Source organism: Gasterosteus aculeatus, chromosome X (genome assembly GCF_964276395.1).
Source record: "Gasterosteus aculeatus chromosome X, fGasAcu3.hap1.1, whole genome shotgun sequence".
In the NCBI taxonomy this organism is placed as follows: domain Eukaryota; kingdom Metazoa; phylum Chordata; class Actinopteri; order Perciformes; family Gasterosteidae; genus Gasterosteus; species Gasterosteus aculeatus.
This window is the reverse complement of record NC_135698.1, coordinates 20,694,712-20,719,623: the sequence shown is the minus strand read 5'-3', so window position 1 is coordinate 20,719,623 and position 24,912 is coordinate 20,694,712. Positions and strand designations below refer to the sequence as shown.

The following is a 24,912-nucleotide window of genomic DNA, read 5'->3' as shown; positions in this document are numbered from 1 at the left end:
ATGTTTTTCTGCTCACTCGCCACAAGGGTTGAAGAACAAGCGTACCACGCTTCTTCAGCGTGGATGCTCCTTTTCAGGGCAGGGGAAGAGGCAAGTTTTCTCATCCAGGTCATGTTTGTGCTTCAGCATTCTGCAAACGCCAACGCTGTAATTCAAGGGAAACCAAGGAAGTAACGACAAAGCAGGCATTTCCATGAATACCCCCCTTTTTGGTCATAGGCTGCTGACGCTGGAAATGAAACTTTGTGGCTAAATCCGCTCTGAGTATTTTCGGATCCAGTAAAATACCCTCTGACCAACTGAGAACCGGAGGTAGTGAGCAGGCGCCCGTTAAGCTGCTGCATGTTTTAAGGGAGCCAAAAATTCGTTTTGTCCTTTTTTTTCCTTTTTTTTTTCTTTGTGTTGTACAGTTTAAACCATGTTGTCTCCTGGAAGCATGAGCCGCATTTCAGAAAGCGCTGTCATTTCTTTTTTGGGTCAAATTAATTTGAACTCATCCCCAGTCTCTTTTGTTTGCTTTGCATTGGATTACTGACTTCTGTCAATTTCATTTTGAAAATAAAACCATAATCCTTGCCATCAACAAGCAATCACATGCTTCCTGTCTGCAGCTCGTAAATGGAGAAGCAGAGGCAAACAAACTGATACGGTATGTTAATGCCATTGGTCCATCAGAAATGTTTCATTTTGAAATTACAAGTTAATCTTCTTTTGTCCTGGCCCTATTTAAAAAATACAATTTAATCTAAATAATAATTGTATAGCATTGTTCGTGAGACCCACTTTCACGTTGAAAAGCAGACTGTTGTGCACCGTACGACCAATGTCCCTCCTCTGTGGACCGGACTTTGTAAAGTCATTGGTCCTAGGTATGGCGAGTATGAGACCGGCCCAGATGCATCATCTTGTTCCTCTTGCTTATCTAAAGTACACAAAGACTTCAGAAGGAAGTGGGCAGATGCGTGAAGGGCATTAGGTGGCTGAAGAATCTAGGGAGTAGAGATTTGGAGATAGGCACGTCTTTTCATGTCATGAGGATTATCCTGTGATGAAGGGACGTCATGCTGTGGTGGATGTCTGATCTGGTTCCTGCAGGGTTTTTGGACTTCACAACCTTGTCCTGAACTATCCCCCTCAACCCCGTTCCTTTCTTTGCCCCGCCCTCTTCCGCCGATACAGCTTTGTCAGAGCTTCACTTGTCACACCGTCGCCACTTAACACGTCTACGCTTCTGTGTGCTGCAGATCCGAAATAACAAAGCTGATGTTTGAAAAGCCTCCAAAGTGCGATCATGCTAATTCGCATTGCTTTACTCCCCGGGCAGCAGGGGACGAGGGTGGGCTCTGTTGAAGAAGATGGCAGCCAATCCTCTTTAGATCCACTGCAATCCAGAGTTTAAAGTGGTCCATTCATACGTCTCCGACCCAGGCGGCAGATTTAACGTCCAAGTCTAAACTCGGCGGGGTGCACCTTTTACCTCGCTGAAACTACCGTGACATGTTCTAAACCCACACTGTCTTTCATGTCCGTGCACTCAACCCGTCATCGCTTGATTTCTTCTCCAACGCCAGCCCTCAAAGTTTTTTTTCCTACCGCTGCGGCCCTCACTTCTACCTTTTTAACCACTGTGACTTTTGCCCACACTGTGCTTGGAGCACGAGTAAGAGGAACATGATGAATATTGTAAACGTGCTCACGCTCCTGAAAGAGATAAATGATTCACGTGGGGAGGGAGCTGCATTAATTGCTTGGTTGAGTGGTTGTGGTCAAAATGAAACATCCTGACATTTTTTTTTTTCTTTCATAAAGGTAGAGCGTAGAGAGACGGGCCACGTAATGTAAGGTTTAGAAAGGTGTGGGGGGGGGGGGGGGGGGGGGGGGGGGGGGGGGGGGGGGGGGGGGGGGGGGGGGGGGGGGGGGGGGGGGGGGGGGGGGGGGGGGGGCAGCTAACTGAGGAAAACATGATGTCCTTTGCTGTTCAAAAGGCATGTTGCGCGGTGTTGGCTGTCAGCAGATGTGAGTTTTTGTAGTCGAGGATTGAACACTAGTGATGGATGCACAATACAGAAATCTGCCTCTGTCTCCTCACCCGCTTCCCCATGGCGGCTGAACTGACAGGTTGACACAGACACATAGTGGAGCGGAGGCTTTTGATGCTACCTGCTCACTGGAGGCATGTCAACCCGCTCAGGCCACTGGCAAAAGTTCACTTCCTTTCAGCCAGACTGCACAGACGCAGGTATCTGAAAACGAATCCGCAGCGATGAAAGCGAGGGGTCACCTTGATTCCCATCCCGGGAAATCTCAGTCAAAGGCTTCCTTCTCGAGGCATGAATTGGCAGCAGATGAGAGAGTGGGAAAGCTAATTTATTTATTTTTGCTTTTCGTAATTGAGGCTGGCACGCATCTCCTATCCGAACGCTATCCATTAAAACGCTTCACAGGGAAGTTGGTTGTGCCTGCTTCAATCAGCGCAATGTGACGGGCTGCTGTTTACACCGACACCTTTGCTTTATGATGGAAAGACTTAGATAGACGAGTGGACGCTTTGTGTCTACTCAATGTCCTGCTCCGAATTCGGCAGTGATATATCTTTCTCACTGAGGTTTTGGTTAAAAGGACTCCGGATTAGAATAGCGGAGGCTAATGGAAACTGTGTGGAGCCACTTGTTCCACTTATAATACACTTTTTGTTCATAACTGAGTTGCTCCATGTTGAGTGCCATTTAATTCGAGCTAAGGCACCAGAGGGTGCAATTCATTTTCATCCAAGTCATTTCACAGTTAATCCTCAAACTGACCAATTTACTCCTTCATGCCAAGATCATTTTTAATTATCGCCCCCGCTTTACAGCTAATGTGACATCCAGCTGGTTTATGTTAATATGGTAGTTCCAGTCAAGTATTGTCCCTCATTTTTTATTTATTTTTTGGTAGACACGCTGTGCGATTAATTATGTAGTGCTGAATGTGAGCCTTAGCCAGGACTGGCGGGTGACAGATGCATGAAGGGTCAGTGCACTGGTTGGTGGCAGCTGGAGATGAAGGTCACACCGACCTGGGAGAGCAAGGAGAGAGGGTGTGGCGATGTGGCCAACTGAGGAAAGCTCAGTGGGAATGTTCTGTGAGAGTCTAAACTTTAATGACCCTCCTTGAATTAGGAGTTTGACTCTGAACAACCTTATTTTAAATACATGGTGCTGTAAAAAAATACACTCATGCGTTGTTCTAACAAACAAGTAACTGGAAAAATGTTTACCACTGGAATTACCATAATGCAAGTAACGGCCATTTATATGTACTTTTACATTACACTACAGATTACCTGCCAGGTGTTTGTGTGAGTGCGTCATTTACAATTTTAAGTGTTATGAAAGATTTTGGATTTTTTTTTTTTTTGGAAATGTTTTTGTATACGTTTTTAATTGAACCACTGAAACTGTCTCAAATATTGTTTTTAACAGATTTTTGAAACAATCACGTAAATTCTGCAGGCAGAGGGTGTTGTAAAATAAAAAATGGCAGCATTCCATCTTTAAGAAGCATATGCTGACCTTATTATCTCTGGCATCTGCTGAAACCTGCTGGCAGCTGGAAATGGATATGGGGTGGCAGCTCTGCTGGATATTGGTTGTCTATCTCTTGCTTGTCTGTCTCAATCCAAATTAGAAGTCAGTCAAGGTTTTGTGGGGGAAAGATAAAATGTTCCTCATACCTTCCCGTGTTTCCCAGTGTGAAGCTTTGAGGCCACTTTTAGCACTCAGTCGGTCATTAAAACGAAAACCAATGCTGAATGAAAGCATAAAGTTCACCAGTAATTGTAAATGACATGTTTCTCGTTTGGCTGCGTGTCAAACAAAAAGTTTATACAGTTTATATGCATCAGTACTTGGTCCACGGTATTATTATCAAGCGGGGATAATGCAGCAGAGGCGAGGTTGTCGTCCTTTATTACAGTGCATAATGAAATGGTGTATGAAAATGAAATCATTTCTTTGTCAGTGTCATGTCATTGTCTCTGGTAAATGTGGTGGGTATCGTGGCCTTTCGGTAGCCTATGATCCAAGAGGGACCTATTAAAAATCTGTTCATACAGCAATTGTTAAAGTTACTGGGAATCTAGTTAAATGCCACCGGCTCTGTTGCTTCTCATCTGTAAGCTGACAGACCATTTTACAGTGGCAGCAGTAATAACACTGCCTCAACCTTAGAGGCTGACATTTTGTAGTGAGCACTGGTCGCTAACATTTGTGGTTGCTAATGTTGAAGGTAGAATTTAAGTTTTTAAATCAATTTTTTTATTGGTCCCTGAGGGTAAATTAGTGGCCCATAGCGGCAGTATAAGCCTGGAAAAAAGACAAGAAGAATATAGACGGAAAAACAATAAAAATCGACATACAATAAAAATACAACGAAACGGGTATAAAGGGAAAATATGTACAGCTGCTGCAGTGAGATAATCCAGTCAGGTGGTGAGCTTTGTCACATTTCATTTTTCTTTTTATTGCAGGCTCATGTGAGGCCGGCGCATGTTTCTGTTTCTGCGTCTTTACGTGTCGACGCGCTGGTTTCACTTCCTGGTTGTAAAGTCCTGCGTGTGTTGCAGAGCGATTCACCTCCAGAACAACAGGTGGAGTCACGTGTTCTGTTGAAGACGACCTAGAGAGCCACGTCTTTGTGTGTGGAAGTCGCTGGTTGCTTTATTTATTGATCATAGACTTTATTGCCCCGTGCATCCACACTGCTGCTTTTCATCAAGGACACATTTTTCCCGTATTTTCCTCCACGACTTTGTTCCCCTCGTTTGTGGAGATCTCCCTCCATGAATCAGAGGCCATCCGGCGTCCTCATAGTCCGCCAATGACGGCTTGTAGAAGCGCTCATATTTACGCATTTCTTCCCACAAAAGTTCTTCAATCTGATCCGTTCTCCCGTAAACGTTCTTCGTTTTAATAATGGCCGTATCGGGCTATGAAAACGGAGATGTGAGACTCCGTAAAGGACGTAGTGAGCAGACCAATCGCAGCCTTGTGGGACGCGCAAGGGGCTCTTGCGGCTGCGTGTCCTTGCGTCTCTCTGAAAACGTAGAAGCATACACTAGGCTTTAGTATGAGTCAGACTTTTACTTTGATATTGACCTTGTGTTGGGGCATTGTGGCAGACCTGCAGGAGTGCACCTCCGGCTCTGTTGTGCTCTAACAGGAATGTTAGCTATGCCTCATCACCCAACAACGACCTTTGTGCCGGAGCCCTGTGGAAGTACCCACCAATGCCCACATGTTTACAACTTCCTGTTAATGTTAACAACTCTGAAAACACTGTCTGGATCCCTTTATCAGCAGAACGGTGTCTCTTTCCTTCTCTCCATTCTTGGACGCTCCATAACTAAATATCTCCCCAACCCTTTATTTTTTTGTCTCTTCTTACCAGGGGCATCTCTAGTCTAGGTAGATATTAATCTCCGTGCTCCAAACCTGCCTTGGGCTCAGAAAAGTCTCCTGAAATGCAGATCTGGGGAGGTGTCATCGTGGCTCTATGTCTTGGGTGTCTGCACTTGCCCCCGAGCTGCAGTCTGGAATCCACACGGCCGTGCTGACATTCATTATTCCTTACTGACTCATCTGGGCAGCCTCCGAGCTGCCCAGATGACTTTTGGTAAGCCTGCTCAAATATTATGTGAAAAAAAGGAAGTTGTTAGATATATTTTATGCTGGTGTCTGCAAATCACGTAGACATGGTATCTGCATATGCAGTGGGTCAGACATGTGATGATCATACCCATATCTGACACTCGTTTTCAGTTTTTCACATTTTCAAAGATCAGTGTTCATAGCTGCTCAGCACTCGGCCCCTGACAGTCCTTGAAGCAATTATATCAGAGTAGTCGTCACATGCCCCCGTAAGAATGCCTAAATATTTACAGGCCTTTAAAACAGATGCTGGCCCACCACTCAAGGATCCCATTTATACAGCCTGTAAGATCTTTTAAAAAGTCAGCCTTGTGGACGCTTCCTTCTGCTTTAGCTACGTCTGTTCCACGTCCTGTCTGGGCTGATACCACGTCATTGATCCCTCCATGGAGCTAGGCTCTTTAATTACAGTCATTAGTTTGAGTAGATCTGCTGCTGGGGTTAGAGAACCTTATTACCAAGACTTTGTCCCCCCCCTAACCCTGCGAACAGCTTAATGCTCCTGGCTAGTTCTCTGGAATCACGCTGCAGTTCCAATGTCTACAGAAGACAACCTGCCAAATTTGATCTCCAAATCTCACCAGGAGACATTTACCCCTTCTTTCCTTTGGCCTTGTCCCGTTTGTCATGGTGTAGTGTGTACAGATTGAAGCAAAGTGGGGTGTAAGAGGCCGTTTCAGTGTGGCACTGCTTGTTTGCCTTTGGACCGGTGCCGACTGGAGTAGCCATTTGTCCACCACTCCAGACCTCAGTTAATACCCCTGTTATCCTCCCTGTTGATATCTGCAGTACACTTCCTCTCACATGTCTCTCATTGCTCACTTCCCTAAGCCCGTGCTTTGCCGTCTGCATGTCATCAAGCATTCCTCTGTCGGTTGTTTAATTAGTCATATGGAAAGTGTCCCCTCTTTGAGTAATGGAAAAAAAATGTACAAACATCTTGCTCCCATCGGATGCGGATGTGTGTCTCCACCTTCCGACGTGAAAAGAAAACAGTATCCCCCACACTTCGACAGCAACTTAAAACCTCACATCTGTTCTGCACACAAAGTGTGAACAAAACAATAGAGTTGACCTTTTCTTCTGTCAAGGAAATCTGATTTGACAGGATTAAAGTTAGCGGATATTTGATCCACGCCTGTAAGATCAGTGTGACTGACTTTGTGAGACCCGACCACGTCTGAAATGGCGTGTGACCATAAAGCTGTGTCAGGTTTTTTTCTTTAGAGACGCTATGTTGCTTGGTCCTTTTTTTTTTAAAGCTCATAGATAAAGCAACATGACCAGAACAATGGTGTGTAAGTTCCTCATGCTTCGTACCCGTGTGTGTGTGTGTATATATATATATATATAATATATATATATATATATTAAGGAAGTGTTGAAATGTTCGGCGTTGTTGTGCTCTTAGTTGGTACAGCGCTATAAACCACTTTGTCTAACGGCATGCGCCTCAAAACGTAAAACGGTGGCCTGCATTTCAGTTCATTATTAGCAGCGGCGGTCCACCCGCTGAGCTTAGACAAATAAAAATCCCATTTCCTCTCTGACCAATGCTGGTATAAAGAGCTGCGGATTGCGCTGTTGCCTGAGTGCTAATGAAAAAGCCACTCCGTGTGTGAGCAGTTGGAGCTCTCAGCGCAGCGAGGGTGTGGCCTTCCTGCTGTACGCACCCCCCCCCCCAGCCTGCTTGATCGATTCGCTGTTTTTTCGGTCTGGTCTTAAGTGCGTGCTCCCACCACACACTCCGCCCATAGTTCATAATTTGAGTTTAGAACGGCGCTCCCCACCATGCTTCTGCGGCTCCCTCTCTCGCACGCACACACACACAGTTTGTCTCTCAGCCCGAGGGGGCTGGACAACCCAGGCATGAATCCATAAATTCCTCATAACACAATCTGTTGGCTGATCAATAATTTAATTCTATCTGTGAGCAAGCATGTCTGGATCCAATCTCACCTGCAACTCCCTCGCCCTCTCTTAACAAGGTGGGTGTTGTGACCTTGAGCCGGGCTTGACGCACGTCTGTATGTGTCCTTGCGTGCGCTGATTAGCCTGCTTGGATTCAGTGCTCAGGCAGCGCGTGTTGCAGTCAGGCATGTGGATCAACTTCCTCTGTGCAATGCGTGGGCACACAAACGGGAGCCGTGGCCATTCTGGATTACGGAGCGCTCATTATTTCAACTGTGTACAGTTCTCGTGTCCGTGTCCACAGCAATGTGTGGTTCCGAAAGTGTCCAGCTACTGTTGGCAAAGTTGGTTTGTGTGTGTGTGGGTCTGAGGGGATTATGCGCGATCGCTCTCTCGCCCTCCAGGCGGCTGGACGAATCAAAGGCACGGATCTCATTAAAGGGTAGAGCGCCTGTGGAGAGGTCAGCGGTTAAGTTCTCTGATTAGTGGGCTCCGACGGGCAGCCTTGGAGCCTTGCAGCCTTGCAGGTGTGGTGCCCTCATCGGCATCCCTCTCATCCCCCTCCAGCTTACACCTGGGCGGCGGTGCGTCCAACGCTCATTCTCACCGCGGGCCTCAGGCCCGTCTGACAGGGTCGAGGACAGCACACAGTCCCCGTCGTCTGACCCTGTGTTCTTCTGCTTCTTTCTATCGCGGGCCTAATGGGCTGCCTTTGTCTTGTTGTGTTTTTTATCAAAGGCCATATTCAGTTTCCTTCGCAGTGACAGCCTCTCTTCCTGCATATCAAGCTGCAGCGATCGCCCGACGAGCCGCTTTTCTGGGTCGGCAGGAGCCCGGGCCCTTGAACGCGTTACTATCGGAGCCAGCAACCATGAACCAGGGATGACTTTTAGCCAAGGCCACAGCGCGTTTGTGTGACTTGAGTTAGAGACGCGGGATGCTCCTGAAGGTTGCCTGACTTTGGACAGTTTCTCCATTTTCCTCTGAATGCTTGTTCTCTTCACTCTCGCTGCCTCATCCCATGTGTGCCTCTCAGTTTAATGCTTTTCCAGATAAAGCGACGGCAGTAAACTTCCTCTTTGTTTCTCTCCCTCTCTCGCTCTTACTGATAACCACGCTATCTAACAGCAGGCCCTGGCAGCACTCCCCACCCGACCCATCACATCCCCTCCTTCCCTCTTGCTATGTTAGGGTGCATTGTGCGTAATCTGTAGATGGAGGGTTGGTTGGGGGGGGCGTGTGTTTTTATGTTTTCCCTCTTTTTTCCGGGCTGCCAGAGGAGGAGGCTGCGGGTAGATGGGACTGGCGCGTATCTGCCGACTGTCACTTCCATTAAGTGGGCTGTCTTCAACTCCCACCCCTATGTGCCCAGACCAGGCCTTCAGTAAGCAAAGGCCCCCTTTTGTTCAGTGTCCAACCTTTCTAATCCACAAACCCTTCAGCCCAGATTCGCTGCTGTAATTACAGGGCACTTTTATTTTATTTATTTTTTTGCTGTAAACTTTTCCTACACAAGGTTTGTTTTTTTTACCCTTAGTTTTGTTGCTATACAGAGTTTGTTGGTAGGAGGGTTTGGCATCAAGTTCCTCTCCGTGAGCAGAGGGATGAAATCACAATTAGTTCATACACGGATCCCCACTTCCGCGCTCAGTCTCTATCCCAGTCAGGCTCAATCACTTAATAAAGCTTGACATTTATAGCAGAAAACAAATCGACAATGCTTGGTTTGGGGCTTGTCTCGTGTGGACACCATTGTCCCATTTTTTGTGTTTGTTTACATATCATTGAATCATCCTGACCCCCCCCCCCCCCCCTCTTATCAGTGTTGCCAAAAACATTGGCCTCCATGGAATTTGGTTTAACGCTAGCCTTTTCTAAAGGGCAGTGCTGCGCCTCTGGTTGTCGAAGTATGTTGTGCAGAATAATCAGTGTTTTAATTAACTAAATTCAGTTCAGAATATCAATTATAGTTTTCCTTTATCTGTAGTCATGTCACACCAAGAAACAATTAGGACTGATAGAGGTTTCGTTGTCTCTAGCTTGTGATAATCAGTTACTCTGCTTATATATTTTTTTTTTTTTTATAAACCGGGAGTTTGTGTTGTGTTGAAGAGAGGGGGGGGGGAAGGCAGGCAGTGTGTATTCATGGAGCCGCCGTGCTAGCCGTGCTAGCATTTTCTCTCTCTTGTCCCAGTCCAGACACGCTGCTTGTTGTGGTATGACAAACATCTCCACGGCTCTGGCTCAAACTACAGCTGAGCCTTTATGGTGCACACACTCGAGTCACACTTTCGTACACATTCACAGTCTAACCCCCTCCCCACCCCCCCCCCACCCCTCCTCGGTTTCTGTTTATCTTTCTCTCATTGTCAAACACCTCCTGCAGCAAACGTTCTCTCCCGCAAAGTCTCAGCATACCAGGCTGCGGGCCTCTTCGCTGGCTGGGGTAATGACATGGTCGTGGCCCCCGCTGCATGTCCGGCCCACAACCGCACCTTTCTGTTCTGTTTATGTGCAGCGATGGTGTGTGTTGTCACCCGGCGGTGTGCCATCACGTTGCCTCCCGAAGAAAGCAATGTACAATGTTTTGTTTCCCCTGTTTTCTATTTCATCCCTGCTCACCCGACGGATTGTCGTTTTTTTTTTTTTGTTTACTTCTTGCCAATGTTTGGAAATCATTTTTCATGCTTGATTGTCACTGAGACATGACTGGAGTTTGGGTCTCTTCCAGTTGCTGCAGAGTTCTTATTTTTTTCTTTTCTTTGCATAGCCTATACCGATTTGCCCGTCTGTAAGGGCTGTAGTAGGGCCAATTATAATATGGGTTTTGTGCGCTGCAAGCGTAGCGTGGCAGTAGTGGGTGTGATGGGTTTTTAATGGGACTGAGCCACAGTCACCGATGTAAAAGCATGTTGTTTTTGGTGATTGCAATGGTCAGTATGTGAAAGGTGGACAGTCCACTTGAATCCACGGCTGATTAACATCAAGCACCACTTAAAGCGGGATGGTTTCCCAACAGTTTTTTAAATCACTTTTTATTGTACGGATTTTTTATTCATTGTCATTGAGGATTTTTTTTTGTGCCAAAGAGAATACAGACTACGCTATTAGGGGGCCAGGACTGCCATCCGTTGGTCACATTTCTCCCAAACTGTTTGGTTATATTTATATTTATAATCAGGAATCAGGAAACATTTATTGCCAAAATATGTCATACATACAAGGAATTTGACTTGGCGGAACTAAGTGGAAGTAAAATATTGAATAACCCTGAGTTTTCTTTCCGCCCTCTGTACTTGTTTTCTTATTCACAAGACTTACCCCATGTTATCTCTTGCATTGAGAAACTCTCCCTTGTACTCTCCTGTTGGAGCCGCTGTGTGAATCTCCCTCAGGCTCGGGTCTGTACCGTAAATGATACGGCGAGGGCCATTAGCTAGATCTTTGTCTTTTGTCTGTTCATACTGCTGGCCCTTCCGGATAGCTTAAGTGTTTTCTGCTTATTAACCATACTGTCCACAATTACCTAAATGCATGTAAGTGCATAGCAATTCTTCTCTGCAGCAGCCCCCATCGAATCGCAACGGGTTTTAGCTAAGAAATTACTGGGAGAATGCCACAGCTCAAGTTTTTGCTTAGCTCAGTGTAGACTATCGAAGAAGTGATTGGTATTCTTGCTGCCTTGCTTTGCCCTACTCTGTTTGCAGTAGCCAATCTGGACAGGGGGTTGTTATCAGAGGGCCTGAATGAAACAGCTGCCTAGCACTCTTCACCGCGGCTCCGCTCAAGTCCTTCTTCGCCTTTTGAAAATGTTGTGTTCTGCCTGTTGTGTCAGACACACGGCTCACTAATGGCTCCTGGCTCTGATCCAACCTTATCCCACATTCTGAACCTGGCTTTGGTAAAATCGGGCCCTTCTTGCCGCAACTAGCAGACTTAACTGGATCAAGCCAGCCGGCAACAAGCCTCTGCTAGAAGAATCTTCCACAGTGTTCAGGCATTTGGAGGATAAGCCTTACCACCCCAATCGACTGCTCCGACGGGCCATGGCCAGCACCCGCCTTTGCCGGCTAATGTATAACGACAAGGAGCTTTCAGCAAAGCCCTGTAGGTTAGACACACCGGATTTTTCACTTCAGAAACGAGCCGCGTCCCATTGAAATGTTTTTCTTCTCTTCTGTTTTGGCTCTGCCCTCTCCCTGCCCTTGACTTGGGAAGCTGCTATTGAAATAGAGTGCACGTACAGACTTGTCACCTCCATGTAGCCACTAGCAGCTAGCCTAAGTATGTCAACCATATCTGTGATGTCACTTGCTTCCTCCCCTGTCCATGCTTGTCTGAGCCAGGTCATAAGCCAGCCCCCCCCCCCCCCACACCTTCAGACCTGTCGGGTTGGCTACAATGCAGCCTAAACCTTCTGTAGAGAAGGGCATTAGCCTGTATTGGTGGACATGGGACGCTTTGTCATCCTGATCTGCGACATGCTGCTCCAGATGATTAGTCACTACTGTGTGTTTTAGAGACTGTTGGGGAGCTGCTGATGTAACCTAAGCACGCTGTGATTACAAGACAATGGGACAGGCGGCCTAAATTAAGATAAAACACACTCATGCCCTTCTGTACTTGTACGTGTGCATGGCTGTTCGGTTTTGTGTGTTTATCATCTGTCAGGCATCACCCCCCCCCCCCCCCCCTTCCATGTACTACCTTCGCCAGTGCAATCTCATATCCCACTCTGACTCGGCTAGCCTGGCTTCCATCAGCGATTTGGAGTGCAGCTCTCATGCCTGTAGGCTGCCATAATGATAGCTTTTGCGAAAAAAGCCCAGCTGTTTGCTCACAAAGTATGAGAATGAAAAGTGGAGAGGAGCGGGGAGGAAGACCAAGAGAACGAAAGTGTCACCAGCCCTCTTTTGTACAGCTGCACCTCTCATACAATTTCGCGCAGCAGATCTAACAAAAGCAAGAACATGTTCACCGAGAAAGATTAATTGGTTGCTGCTAGCTCTAACTACCATCATCACCTGCAGCAGCGCAAGTAGGGGAAAGAGGAAAAACACGTGCTCTGGAACTGGGAGATGCGAGAATAACCAGGCGCCGGGGGTTAATGGCTGCAAAAAATCTGATGTCAAGCACATTGGATTTGGAAATTGAGGCTGAGATGCTGTTGTTTTGTGCTCACCTGGCCTAGTTAGTGGAGTGACGGCTTATCACCTGGCACTGATTGCACCGTGGACATGGTTAACTGCCCATTTAGAGGCTGTGTGTGTGCGCCTACAAGAGAACAAGTGTGAACCGTGTGTGTGTGTGTGTGTGTGTGTGTGTGGGGTACACCACTGTCCAGACACATGCCTGGATTTAATTAGTTTTGCACAAGGCACAGGGACCCTCCAGTCTCTCTGGTGTTTAATAACAGACTTGACAGTGTGCATTTATCAAGTGCTGAATAACGGGGAAGGGTTGTGCTTTAATTTTAGCTAGAATCCCATAAAAGTTTATTATGTTCTTTTCATTTTCAAAGAAGCTCCTGTTTCCCATACGTGATGGGTTGTGTCTATCGTTTCAGTTTTTTTCTGATACCAGTGCTAACCAGATACTTTTAAAACGATAATGGTGCCTGAACCGATACTTTTCTATTAAAAGCACATAACAATTGATGAAATTCAGAAGTTTTTTTAGAACAATATATTCCCCCATGTAAAAGCCAAAAGGGTGCATATTGGTTCATTGGAATTTGGGGAAAATTAATTTAATTTTAGATGTATGCTCACTGCAGGAACTACAGATATGCAACATATTGAAAGCATTTATGTTGGATCGACGCTCCTTGCGTTTCTCGATGTATTGATGTCATGATTGCAGCAGGTGCAACACAGAAGAGCTGCATGACTTATTTGTGTATTTAGCTTTGCTGCGTAAAATAAAGACGAAAGAATCAAACCATCTCCTGTCATTTGCTTGAGTCACGTGTCTGCAGGAGGAGGGGAAACGCTAAACAGATGGCGAGCTAGCTACTGTAGCTGCACAAGCGGTAGCTATCGTTAGCTGTTGCGGGGACGGCGTCAACAAAGTAGTGTAAATAAAGTTTTTCAATCGGCTCAGGCACTAAAAGCAAGCACCGAAATCTGTGTTGTTTTTCGGTACGGTAGGTACCGGCCGTATAGGAACCGGTACCAATATGGCACCGGTTCTCAATACCCAACCCTGGTCGTGTTGGGATGAAATTTGTCTTTTTGGCAGCCTTTCAGTCTTCAGTCTCTTCTCAATTTCCTTTTCTCCTCAGTCGTTGTATTAATATGACCCAAATTTCCAGGCCTTTGGATGGTTCCAGGGCTCTTCATCTGCCTTGTCCCTCCTGCTCTTTTTGATCAGAGCCGTCATGGTAAGAAGTATCCCAGACAGAGAGACTGAGGCCATGTTTTGTTGTGTCCTCAGTCAGACATACTCCTAAATGCCTCCTCCTTCAAAGTGCCTCCATCCTCCCGTTTCCTGACTGCAGCAGTTTCTAATCAGGGCAGGAAAATTTTGCTGGTGAACCAATATGGGCAGACAGACACCCTCCCCTCCCTTAACCTATCTTCTTCCCTTCTTTTCCTCCACGTCTGTGAATGTTACCTGACGAGACTCATTTGTCAACCCACCTCCCCCACTCATTCTCTTTTCGTTGCTTGCCCCAGCCACCTGATCCCTCCCCCCTGTTGTGTCTGCAAGTGCCAGCAAAGCTGAAAGTGTGTGCGTGCGCGCGCGGGGGTGCAGGGGGGCGAGGGAACAGTCTGAACTAAGCAGAGCCGAGGTGCATACAGGTGCAGCTCCTCTTGCTGCCTGCGGGATAACTGTCAAAGTCACTTCATTTTGGCCCTCTTCCTCCATGTCATCCCCACTGTGTCCTCTATACGTCTCACTCTTACTCAGGTGTAGCTAAGCACTGTTCTAGGGCAGGGTTTCCCCAAGAGGAGTAGTATCCACAGGGAGGATCCCTCCGGCTGTCGTTCTTCATCAGTGTTCTACTTCTATGCTCTTGTATGGATTTTGTTTGTTATTATTGCCGATATACTGAAAGGACAATTTTCCGTGTTACTACCATGATATATTGCACGCCAGAAGGACCTAAGAAAAAAGATAGGGATGAATTCAGGAGTAACGCTGCCCCCTGGGCTCCTCTCACAAGCAGAGTGAATGCAAATGGACATTTTTTTTTTTTTTTTTTTAAATAAAGAGTTCCCCAGGAGTAATAGTCAGAATGTCTATCACAATGCAACGTAGCCCCATATTCCCTCATTCAATTCCACAGCAACTTCCTTTTAGGGCGGGCATCGGCTGTCTTATTCCTTTGCTTTGATTTTGGGGCAGACTTGACCAGATTAAATAGACTCTGTCCGGCCGCGTGGACGGGTGGCTCAGAGCCATCGTCTCATTTGTGTTTCTCATTGTCGCTTGCGGCTCCTCTCCATTTTTGTTCTCACCCCCTTCCTTTTGTTTGCCTCATGCTTATATTCAGTATCTGGCCAATGATTGATAAGAGCGAATGCCTGACAATGCTTGGCGCACTGCTCGGGATCGGTGGCGTGTGTGCGTGTGTGTGTGTGTGTGTGTGTGTGTGTGTGTGTGTGTGTGTGTGTGTGTGTGTGTGTGTGTGTGTGTGTGTGTGTGTGTGTGTGTGTGTGTGTGTGTGTGTGTGTGTGTGTGTGTGTGTGTGTGTGTGTGTGTGTGCGCGTGCGCGTGCGCGTGCGCGTGTGTGTGTGTGTGCGCGTGCGTGCGCGTGGGCTTTAGCGGGGAGATGGGATGCGGCTCACGTCATTGTTTATCTACCTTTCCACTACCAGATGGCGCTCAGTAGAAAGAATGTGCTCCTCGACGCACTCTTCCCCCCCCCCTCTTTCATTCCGCCATCTCTCCTGTGGCTCACTCCGGTGTGTGGACTTTGTTTCGTGTCCAGAACATTCAGCATGAGGTGAGGGGGAAGGTGGCGAGAGAGCCAGGAAGGCAGACTGGGACTTGAGAGGGAGCCCTGGAAAGTCAGGTGCTAGTCTCTCTCTCTCTCTCTGTGTGTGTGTGTGTGTGTGTGTGTGTGTGTGTGTGTGTGTGTGCTGACATATGTGCTAGTGATTGTACTGCTGAGACTGCTGCACTTTTGTGAATCTGAATCACAATGCACGAGTGCACTAGTACGACAACACATTTGAAACACTTGACACTTTTTTTTCTCCGGGGTCATTGAATCATAAAAATCCCGTCTCGGGCTACAATTGAGTCGGCCGGCCCCGGTCCTCTTGGCCGCCTGGATTGATGGACGTCAGTTCCAGCAGCGGGGAGATAATCACAGCGTGTCAGCCGCCACCAATGCAAACTCTTATCTGTGTCTGCCCACTGCCGGCATGCCACAAATGACCAGAGGGACACGCATCTCTCTTTACTGTTCGAAAGGCCGAGGGAGGGAATGTGTTTGTGCGTGCTGAACTCTTGAAGGCTGCCTCTTCCACTGGGTGAACACATTCACCTGAAGTGCACCTTCATCACAGGGGTACTCCAACAAAACTCACCTCCCTGTTTTGGGAAGTCCTTACATTTATGATAAGGCAGTGCTTTTGAATGTGTTTTTTATTTATTTTTTAGGTGTATTATGCTCTTGAGTGTCTGGCGGGAGGCTTTTACGGTTTTCCGAATCACTCAGAAATCATCTACCGTCAAATGTTAATGGAATCAGGTTTTTTTCATGGCACTGGATATTGGTTGTTGTAATCTTCAGCTATGAAGTTCTTCCTATTGGCTTCACCATCAAGTGTGAACAAATAGCCAGGGTAAAGAATACCTCAACTAGAAAAGACCAAGTATGATGGCCCATATTCCATCTTCTTAGACAATAGATGGAGTAGTGGTTGGGGAAATTGGCACGTATAGGTAAAATCAGGCATAGGGGGGAATCTGGAATTTACTATTATTTCCGTATTTTGTGTGTGTGCGCATATCTATGTGTACGTATGGGGGGGGGTGTGTGTGTGTGTATTAATGGTAATGGATGGTAGATATTTAATCCATAACTTAAATACACTAAAATTGTGATCACAAAAAGTGTGAACAAATAAGATTACGTGCTTCAAACAACAGTGGATTTAGGATGAAAGTCTCCTTGTTTCACCCATCCGCTCAGCTTGTTAAAGGTCTATGAGAGGTTTCTTTTCCCACAGTGCTCTGTGCTAATTGTGGCCTAATGGCGTGCCGTTACAGCAAAGAGTTCTAAAAAGCAGCCGATTGGCGAGGCTCGTTGCGTTTCCCTGTGCAGGCTGATTACACTGTCTACTTAATGCACCCTCAGATACAAATGGAGGGTGGTTATTGCATCAGGAGAGACAGTCAGCCTGTCAAATCACCCTCTCTAACAGACAAGAGAGCGAGATAAAGAGAGATGATGTAGAGTGAGAGAATATATTCTGGAGAGCCAATTTTACTGAGGGGATAGAAGCGTGGTTGCGCAATTATGAAATATAGCTTTCTGTTTCAATAATGACCTTTTCTCCACAGGCTATATATAAATGATTCAGAGAATGGGCCATAGTGTCGTATAGAGGATGGCCTGTGGATTCAAGACACAGAGAAATAGTTTCTCGATGGTACTACGTTGAGCAAGACTGTTGGAAATGACAGCTGGGGACATTGGAGAAAGCTGTGAAGGGCACTTCACCACTACGCCTTTCCCAAGTTGTTGTCCTTATGCTGTTGTTAGTCACTTCCAGTTCCTGTACTTGGTGTGTCTGTTTGTTTGTAAGTGGGTGGGAGGGAGGGAGGGAGTGGCCGCCTGCCTATGTGTATCTGCTGGAACTCTACAGAAGGGAAAAAAGGGTAGTCTGTTCTGCTTTTGCCTTAATTAGTCACCAGAGGATCACGTGAATGTTTAGGCTCAAGATATATTTGAATAAAAATAAAATAATTCCCCATCGGTGCAACTTTTCGGCACATTAAGACCACTGCGTCCGGCTCCCTGGCAGGTCCGTCCCGGTGAGATAAGGTTTCGCTGACAAGCTATTGAACCGGGAAGTCTGAAACTGTGAGCCTGCGCATATCTTCTCATCATCTTGACTTGTCATAATTTCGATTTTCCAAAAATCGATCCGTATTGAAAGTTGGCAAGATATTCACCGAGCCGGACGCAGTGGTCTTAAAGTCCGTAAATGGGCTTCTATAGTTCTGTGAATGCATAACTTCAGCCAATCCAAAGACGGGGTTGGTAACCAATTAGATGTAGAGAGACCATGGTGACTGACTCCGCCCCCTTACCGTCAAAACCAGCGAGCGTGCAGATTCAGGTTTCGCGAGCGAGCAAATAAGGACTTTTGCTCTCTCGAGACCGACTTTTGATCGGGAATGTTTATTTACGCGCGCGCATCAACCTGATTTTGACTGATTTGCCTTCATAAGAGCTCTGTGAGATCTGTCGGGATAGATCCTCAGAGGTGTTACAAGCCAGCCGCACTCCCCTCGGCTGAGTGCAGAGCGGGGATGGAAACAAATGAGGGTCGGCAACTGAAGGACTCCTTTCTGACCCGCTAATATAAGAAACAAGACACTGGGGGAATTTCAAAGCTACTGTGAACCAGAAAACATGTTTGACCGAGTTGAAAGCGTTGGCGCTTACCACGCACCAGCAGCAATTACTCATGCACATATTTACATGCTCGTAAACACTCTGAGTAATTAAGAGCTGGTCATGTTTTAGAGACACTTAAACCTAGCAGTAGCACAACAGTATAAAGTCGTCCTAAATGTATGGAAAGCACAGTGTATTTATTTTTCATTTATGCAGACACGAATGCAAATATCTCCTTGTACGTGGGCTGCAGCCCAGAGTGCATCTATTTAATACGTTTTGACCATGAATCGCTTTTCAGACAGTGGGAAAATAAGTGCCCAAAGACTAAGAGTTTGTCTGCTTGACTCTATCTCAATGATACATTTTTACCGTGATATATAAACTGATCATTTTTTTTGATATCATGAAGTTTTAAATTGTTTTCGGTTAATCTTGAATGTATTTTCTTCCACATTTACCTCGCAGATATACCTACCTCACTATCTTTCTTGTGTGTATTTACTTACCCGTGTTGTCTCTTACCTCTCTTGTATTGATTATACAACACCACTGAACTACGAGCTTCCTGGTGAGTTAAATAAGTTCAGATTAAGTGAATAGTACAAAGTAGTAAATTCAATGAAATCTATTTATTTTCCAGCCCTAAACACATTCGCACACCCACCCTCCACATACACATCACCTTTCACAGCAGTTGGTGAAAAGAGCACCCCCCCCCCCTGCAGTTTACAGCCATGCCCGACTCCACGCTTATTATATTGATTGCCCGCAAAAAGGTGTCTGGACCCTGAGTCCATTGACGCCGCCAGACAGCTTCATAAAGCGAGCTCCTATGGTTCCCAGTTGGCCCTCATCAGCGGCAGCGAGTGGGCAGAGCGCCTTTAGGACTTCTGCTCTCCAAAGTGACAATAGTTTTCCTGCCGATTTTTATAGGGAGTAAAGAGAGCAAAAATAAGATGGCTGCCAAGCATAAGGAATCTGTTGAATGCCTCATAGGGAGGTCATCCAGGAAGTAATGAGGTGAAACGCTGCAGTGGAGCAGTAGCTGTCAATCAGTCCACTATTGTTGTGCTACAAGTGCCTGTTGTGAGTGGTAAGCACCTGCTTAACTACAGTAGGCAGCGTTGTTGACTGTAGATCACCTTTATCCTCCACCGTCTTGCTCTCTTCCATCCCTCCCTTTCCCCCGCTTCCTCCTTCGGAACCAGGCAAGTAATGCCACCCACGGACCATTTCCCCAGAATAATCCAACATCTGTCTGGCACACATCTCTTGCTTTTTGGCATTACACCCCCCCCGCCCCCCTCCATCGTCCATCCCCCTTTGGTAGCCGTCACAGCTGCTGAACGATTTCCCCTCACTGGGAGGCTCCTCCGAGTCACTGTGGCAGTGTCAAACGAGGCTCCTATTTAAGCTCATTAAATGTTTCCAAGAGAATAGGAAATCAATGGTGCATACCGGTGCGCGAGAACTTTTCTCTTCATTTAATTTCCCCCCCCCCCCCTTATCTGGTTGCATCTCTCTCCCGTCATTCTTGCTAGTTCTTTCCAGCCCGTCGTTCTCCTTTAAGTGGCGGAGGTGGGGTAATGTGGGGCAACGGTTGCCTTCAGAAGCCATTTTGGACTTGTGTTTGTGACGGGCACCGAGGTGCAGGGCTGCCCAGACTTTTCAGTTTTGTTTAGGCCTCGCCACATGGAGGACGATCGACATGGATGCCCTCGGCCCTGCAGTTTCAGCTTCTGTCTCAAGCGATGCTGTTAAGGGAACAGGTTATAACAAGAACACAAAGTTGCTTTGAAAACACATAGGGCAGCACCTCATGGGGGCTCTTTGGATCACGATGATCCCCAGTTTGAGCGTGCTCGCACCTTGTGCTTCCTTTTCGGTTTGACTTAAACCTAACTTCTCTTATTTTGTCCGTCTGTGGCTTTTGCTCATCAGAGGTTTTGCTTAGATCAGTGTGTGTGTGTGTGTGTGTGTGTGTGTGTGTGTGTGCGCGTGTGCACGTGCACGTGCATGTCTGGCAGGGTTTTGTGCTGTGTGAAACGACGCCTAGGGGCTGGGCCCACACCTTCTCTGGAGCTCCTGTAATTGCTCTTTTGGGGCCTTGTCTCTGGCTCTTGAGTCCATCAGTCTCACTCTGTCATTCTCCCTCGCTCTTTGGCCTTCCTTTTTTCTGCCCTGACTCCGACCCCCTTCCCTCTCTTTTCTCCCTGCATGGCTCATTAGAGCTGATCCCCCCCCCCCCTCACCTGCCCAATCCTGGGAATTGTCTTTGGACACACTCGCGTACACAGCCCCTCAGCAGTTTTCCGAAGTGCCTGTCGCTCGGAAGTTTGTATTATCCGCTACAAAACAGCTTTACTAATACCGCTTGGCCGAGAAGTCAAAACAATGGTGCAAACAGGCGGTTTCTCATATCTGTACCCGCTGTTTTTGCCATAGTTTCTCATAGATCCCTGGCCCCTTCAAGACCTAGCTCCAGCCCATTGTATACACTAGCCCCAGGCTCCTAACCATAGGCCTGGTCTTTTCCAATTCCATTTCAGTCCTTCTTCCAGCCTCTTACCCAGCTGCCTCCCCAGGCCTGTTCCCAGGCTAGGGGCCTTACTTTGAAGGATAATGGATTGCAGTTGCAGCTGCTCAGTAGCAGGGCACTATCATAGGAGTTATCTAAGGGCCTGAGTGGCCTGTGATGAATGGCTGGGAGCTGTGTGTCTCCACCGATCAATAAGCCACTAGCACACAGATGAGCTGCATGCCCCCTCGGTCCGTTCTCCCCGTCCACACATGCATCTCTTATCTTTCTCTCTCATAATCTTTCACTATGTTTGTGAACTTTTCCCTCCAATACATCGCCTGAATTGGGCCATTGATCTTTTATCCCTCAGATTGTTTTGAATAAAGGGCCAGTACCTCTTCTCCACCCGAGCGTGCAGGCCTTCTGACAGCACTTATTGCTACACGGGCGGCAAAGCGGGTAAACATTACTTTAGCCTGATCGAAGGCCCGTAATTGGAGAGCAGGAAAATGAGGGAAAGCTAGTATGAAGCCGCCGCTATTACCCCCCCCCCCCCCCCCCCCCCTGGAGCGCCGCTGAGGTTTCCATCACAGGATGCAAGCAGAGCTCCCAGGTGGATATGCACACTTGCAATGCAGGCAAGCGTGCGCGCGCACGCACGCACACACAAACCAAACTGTCTTTCTGTCAGGGCTCATTGAGCGCAACCTGTCCCAAAACACCCAAACAGCCCCACCCAATCTGAATTGAAATAAGAACCCCTTTGTCTCATTGTTGCACACGCGTGTAAGCGATGTCTCTCCAGACAACCAAAGCGTGTACGGCGGTATTTCTACTGCAAAACAACAGGTGTGTCATAGCTACTGTATGTGTTGCTTTTTCATCTGCTGCATTTTTTTCCGCCGGCGAGGGATTTGCGATGAAAGGAGCGGACCGGAACTCTTTTTTTCTCTCTCTCTCTCTCTCTCTCTCTCTCTCTCTCTCCGGGGGCTTTCAGTAGTTTGTATCTTCTTCCTCGTCACTCGGTTCTCCTCCCACTTCTCCAGCCCTCTCGCTCTGATCTGCCGTGGTCTCTGTCACAAAGCGCACATTTTCCAGCCTTGTAATTGCGTGTCTGCTGGCCACCACACCTGTTGCTGTCATTGCAGCGGTGTGGGAGAGCGGGCGCCCCTACGCCTTCTGGCCTTAATGGTTCTTACCCCCTCCCCACCACATCCCTGGAGGTGGTGGGGAGGGGCCGTGATACACCACACATGTACATGTGTGTTAAAGGGTGCTCTCGCAGTTGATTGTGTTTACCTGTAACCTTGAGCGTCACCTCGTGTGTGTGTGTGTGTGTGTGTGTGTTTTCTCAAACATTGCCAGTGCGAATACTTTTCACTCCCTCTCTCTAATCCTCTCATCTCTCCCCTTATCCAGAGCCCGGGCCCTTAATGAAGCTGGGGGTCAACAGCAGTGTGCGGCTAATTGGCCAAGTTTGCCTGGGGCTCCGGCTGCCTGTGATTGAAGTGTCCAGTGAGGGCCCACTGTGCAGCCGCCGCTGCACCCTGCTCTGTTCCACTCCAACAGCCAAGACGCTCACTGCACCCGCGTCCGCCTCTCCCTAGTAAGTAGCACCCGAGGTCATTCTATTTCCACTTTCCACTCCAAACACTTTGTCCAGTTGTCCTTTCTACTTGTATTATTTTCACGCAGCCAAGAATCTTTGTGCTGTAACTTTTCTCTGAATCACTGGTCCCAGTTGCTATCCCGTCTTTTATCTTCTCTTCCTCATTTTTTGAAACTTCAATGAGTCTCTTCTGAACTTTTTTTTTGCACTGCACCCCATTTGGGCCCAGCATTTTCTCCCTTCCCTAAGATTTGACCACCCTCATACTTTTTCTGATCGCTTGCCACTGTGGGAGCTGGGCAATTACTACGGTCCCCCATTGGCCAGCTGACAGAAACCCCCCACCCCTACCTTCCCACAACTTCCACCCCCATTTCTCGCACGACGGGCCCAACAGTCCCAACCCTGGCCGAGCTGCATTACACTGCTCTGAGTTAACAGGAGCCATTGGAGCCAATGGAGGGTAGGGGGTGCCTCTAATTAATCGAGGCTCAACTCTCCTCGTTAGGGCAGCACTGGATCCCATTGTATGGCTGTCAGGACGAGCGTAGAGGTAGCAGGGCGATAGTGACCCCTGGGGAACGGACTGATCAGATAGGGTGTCCAGAGGGAAGGGAGTGGGTACAATAGCTGACTGTCCCAACAGGAAAATACACAGGCAGGGGTCAGCCCCAATGTACACCAATGAAAACACTTTTTTTGTAATTGCTTTCCTGTGTGTTTGTACGTCAAACAATGGTGTAATTATAAGTCAAGTTCCGGGCTACAGTTCAGGGTAGTTTCTACTCTATTAAAACTTTTATTTGCACACAGGTAGGTTTCTATTCTTGTTTTTTTAAAGGCTAAGTAATTACATTTGCTCTGACGCTCATTAAACAAAGATCCCCAGCAATTAACTGTTGATATAATTGTTTTACACAGACCGCTGTAAAAGCTTCTTCTGTCCATACTCTGCTGACGAGTAGAAAAATGTTCAATGTTCAACCACACTCAGTCGATGAGGTGGATAAAAGGTGAGGGATATTAACATGTAATTGCCCAAGATATACACTGTGTGTGGGGTTATTCATTATTCATAATTTCCTCCTAAACAGTTTCTGCGGCGTACTCTAAGCCCAAGGGTGAAGGGTTTAACTTTGCAGACGACTCTTTCTCTCACTCGTCTTCGGGTCAAAATTTTGTGCTCCACTTTCCATCACATGTCCTCAGTATGCCTTCAAGCCCGGCCGCTGGTGTTGGAGAAGCACGAAGAATGGCTCATTTGAAATGTAGGCTACCCTAGCTGGTTGTCCTAGCTGTGCTGAATAAATGGAAGTTGGGCAGAGACTCAAGCTACACTTGTGACTCAAACACGGCACATCAAAAATTCACTCGTCCTATTTTTAGAGTTTGCTCACTGTTTTCATCTTTGTTGTTCCCACGCTTCATTCTAACATCCCAGAAGATGGTGTAAATGTCATGGTAATGACATGCTTTTTCGTATCCTTGAGGATTAGGAGGTGTGTCTCATTTCTCCCATGAGGCTTTGCCTCGGCGCAACCCTGTTTTGAAGAGGTTCTCGGGGATGAATACATTTGAACGCAAACAAATCTCTTGTTTTTTGTCCTTTTTTTGGGCTGTTTGTGCAACACTGACCTTTTTATCTGCAACATTAATCAATGCAGTCAACTTCGCGGCTTCACATCACAGTCGTGTTGGAAATGCTCATTCAGTTAAGATATTGAAATGTATTGCTTCTAAAGGAAATAACAAAAAATAGGTACCCAAAAGCATTTACTGGATAGTTATAAGTTTTGACACATATTTAAAAGAAGCCCATACTGACTATTGTTTTTGAAACAGGCTCCACATTTGTTTAGTATTAGTGAAGGTTTTGAAGGTGATTCGGGTTAATGAAGTGATGGGGACACAGCTGTTATAAATCAAAAGCCTTGAGTTTTAGAATTTTGTCAGAATTTAACTGCATCTTCTGTGGTTGGAAGCGAGTAATTCTTCATACTGAATAAAAATGATGATTTGGAGAATACGTTTTTGGATCTTTGGAAACTGTCACAATGGTTTTGTCAAAGGACAATATGTAATCTAGTCTAAACATCCTTGCTATGATACCGTCGTCGTGAGGGAAAAAATGCACATGTTGAAAATCTTCAAGGTCATGTTATGTTTCCCAGTGAACTGAAGAGTCATTTCTGTTCACTCTGCGGTGATAATTAAATTCCAGTCTTTAAAAATGTACTGTCACAAAAGCAAGGTATTGCAGGACTAAACTAAAAATGCAGCTGGCCCCCTCCAGACACAACTGCCAAATGATCCACTTTAATCCACCGCAGGCCAAAACAGGCACAGGGCCCTCATCAACACACTACGTTTGGCAAATGCCATGTCCTTGCAGTACCGAAATATAAAACACCTTGTTCCTGACTCATCACCCCGCCTCCTCCAAGCTCCCCCATCTCCAACATGGAAGTGCAGCCCTCCAGTTTTCCATCGCCCCCTGTGAATATCCAAGCTGTCGAGGCTGACTGGGCTGAACGTTTTCTTGCCAGGGCACAGTTGGAGCAGATCCGGCCTCCGGGCCACATATACTGCTCCACTC

The 24,912-nt window shown here is 46.9% G+C and overlaps 1 protein-coding gene across 1 annotated transcript in view; it reads left to right on the top strand.

Annotated features, from left to right (window-relative positions):
• Nucleotides 1-24,912, top strand: part of plxnb2b (plexin b2b) — a 97,640-nt gene that overhangs the window by 1,628 nt on the left and 71,100 nt on the right. Inside the window, exon 3 of the mRNA XM_040162607.2 lies at nucleotides 22,127-22,313. The gene's annotated coding sequence lies outside the window, so the exon portion shown is untranslated. The remainder of the gene's footprint in view (nucleotides 1-22,126; nucleotides 22,314-24,912) is intronic.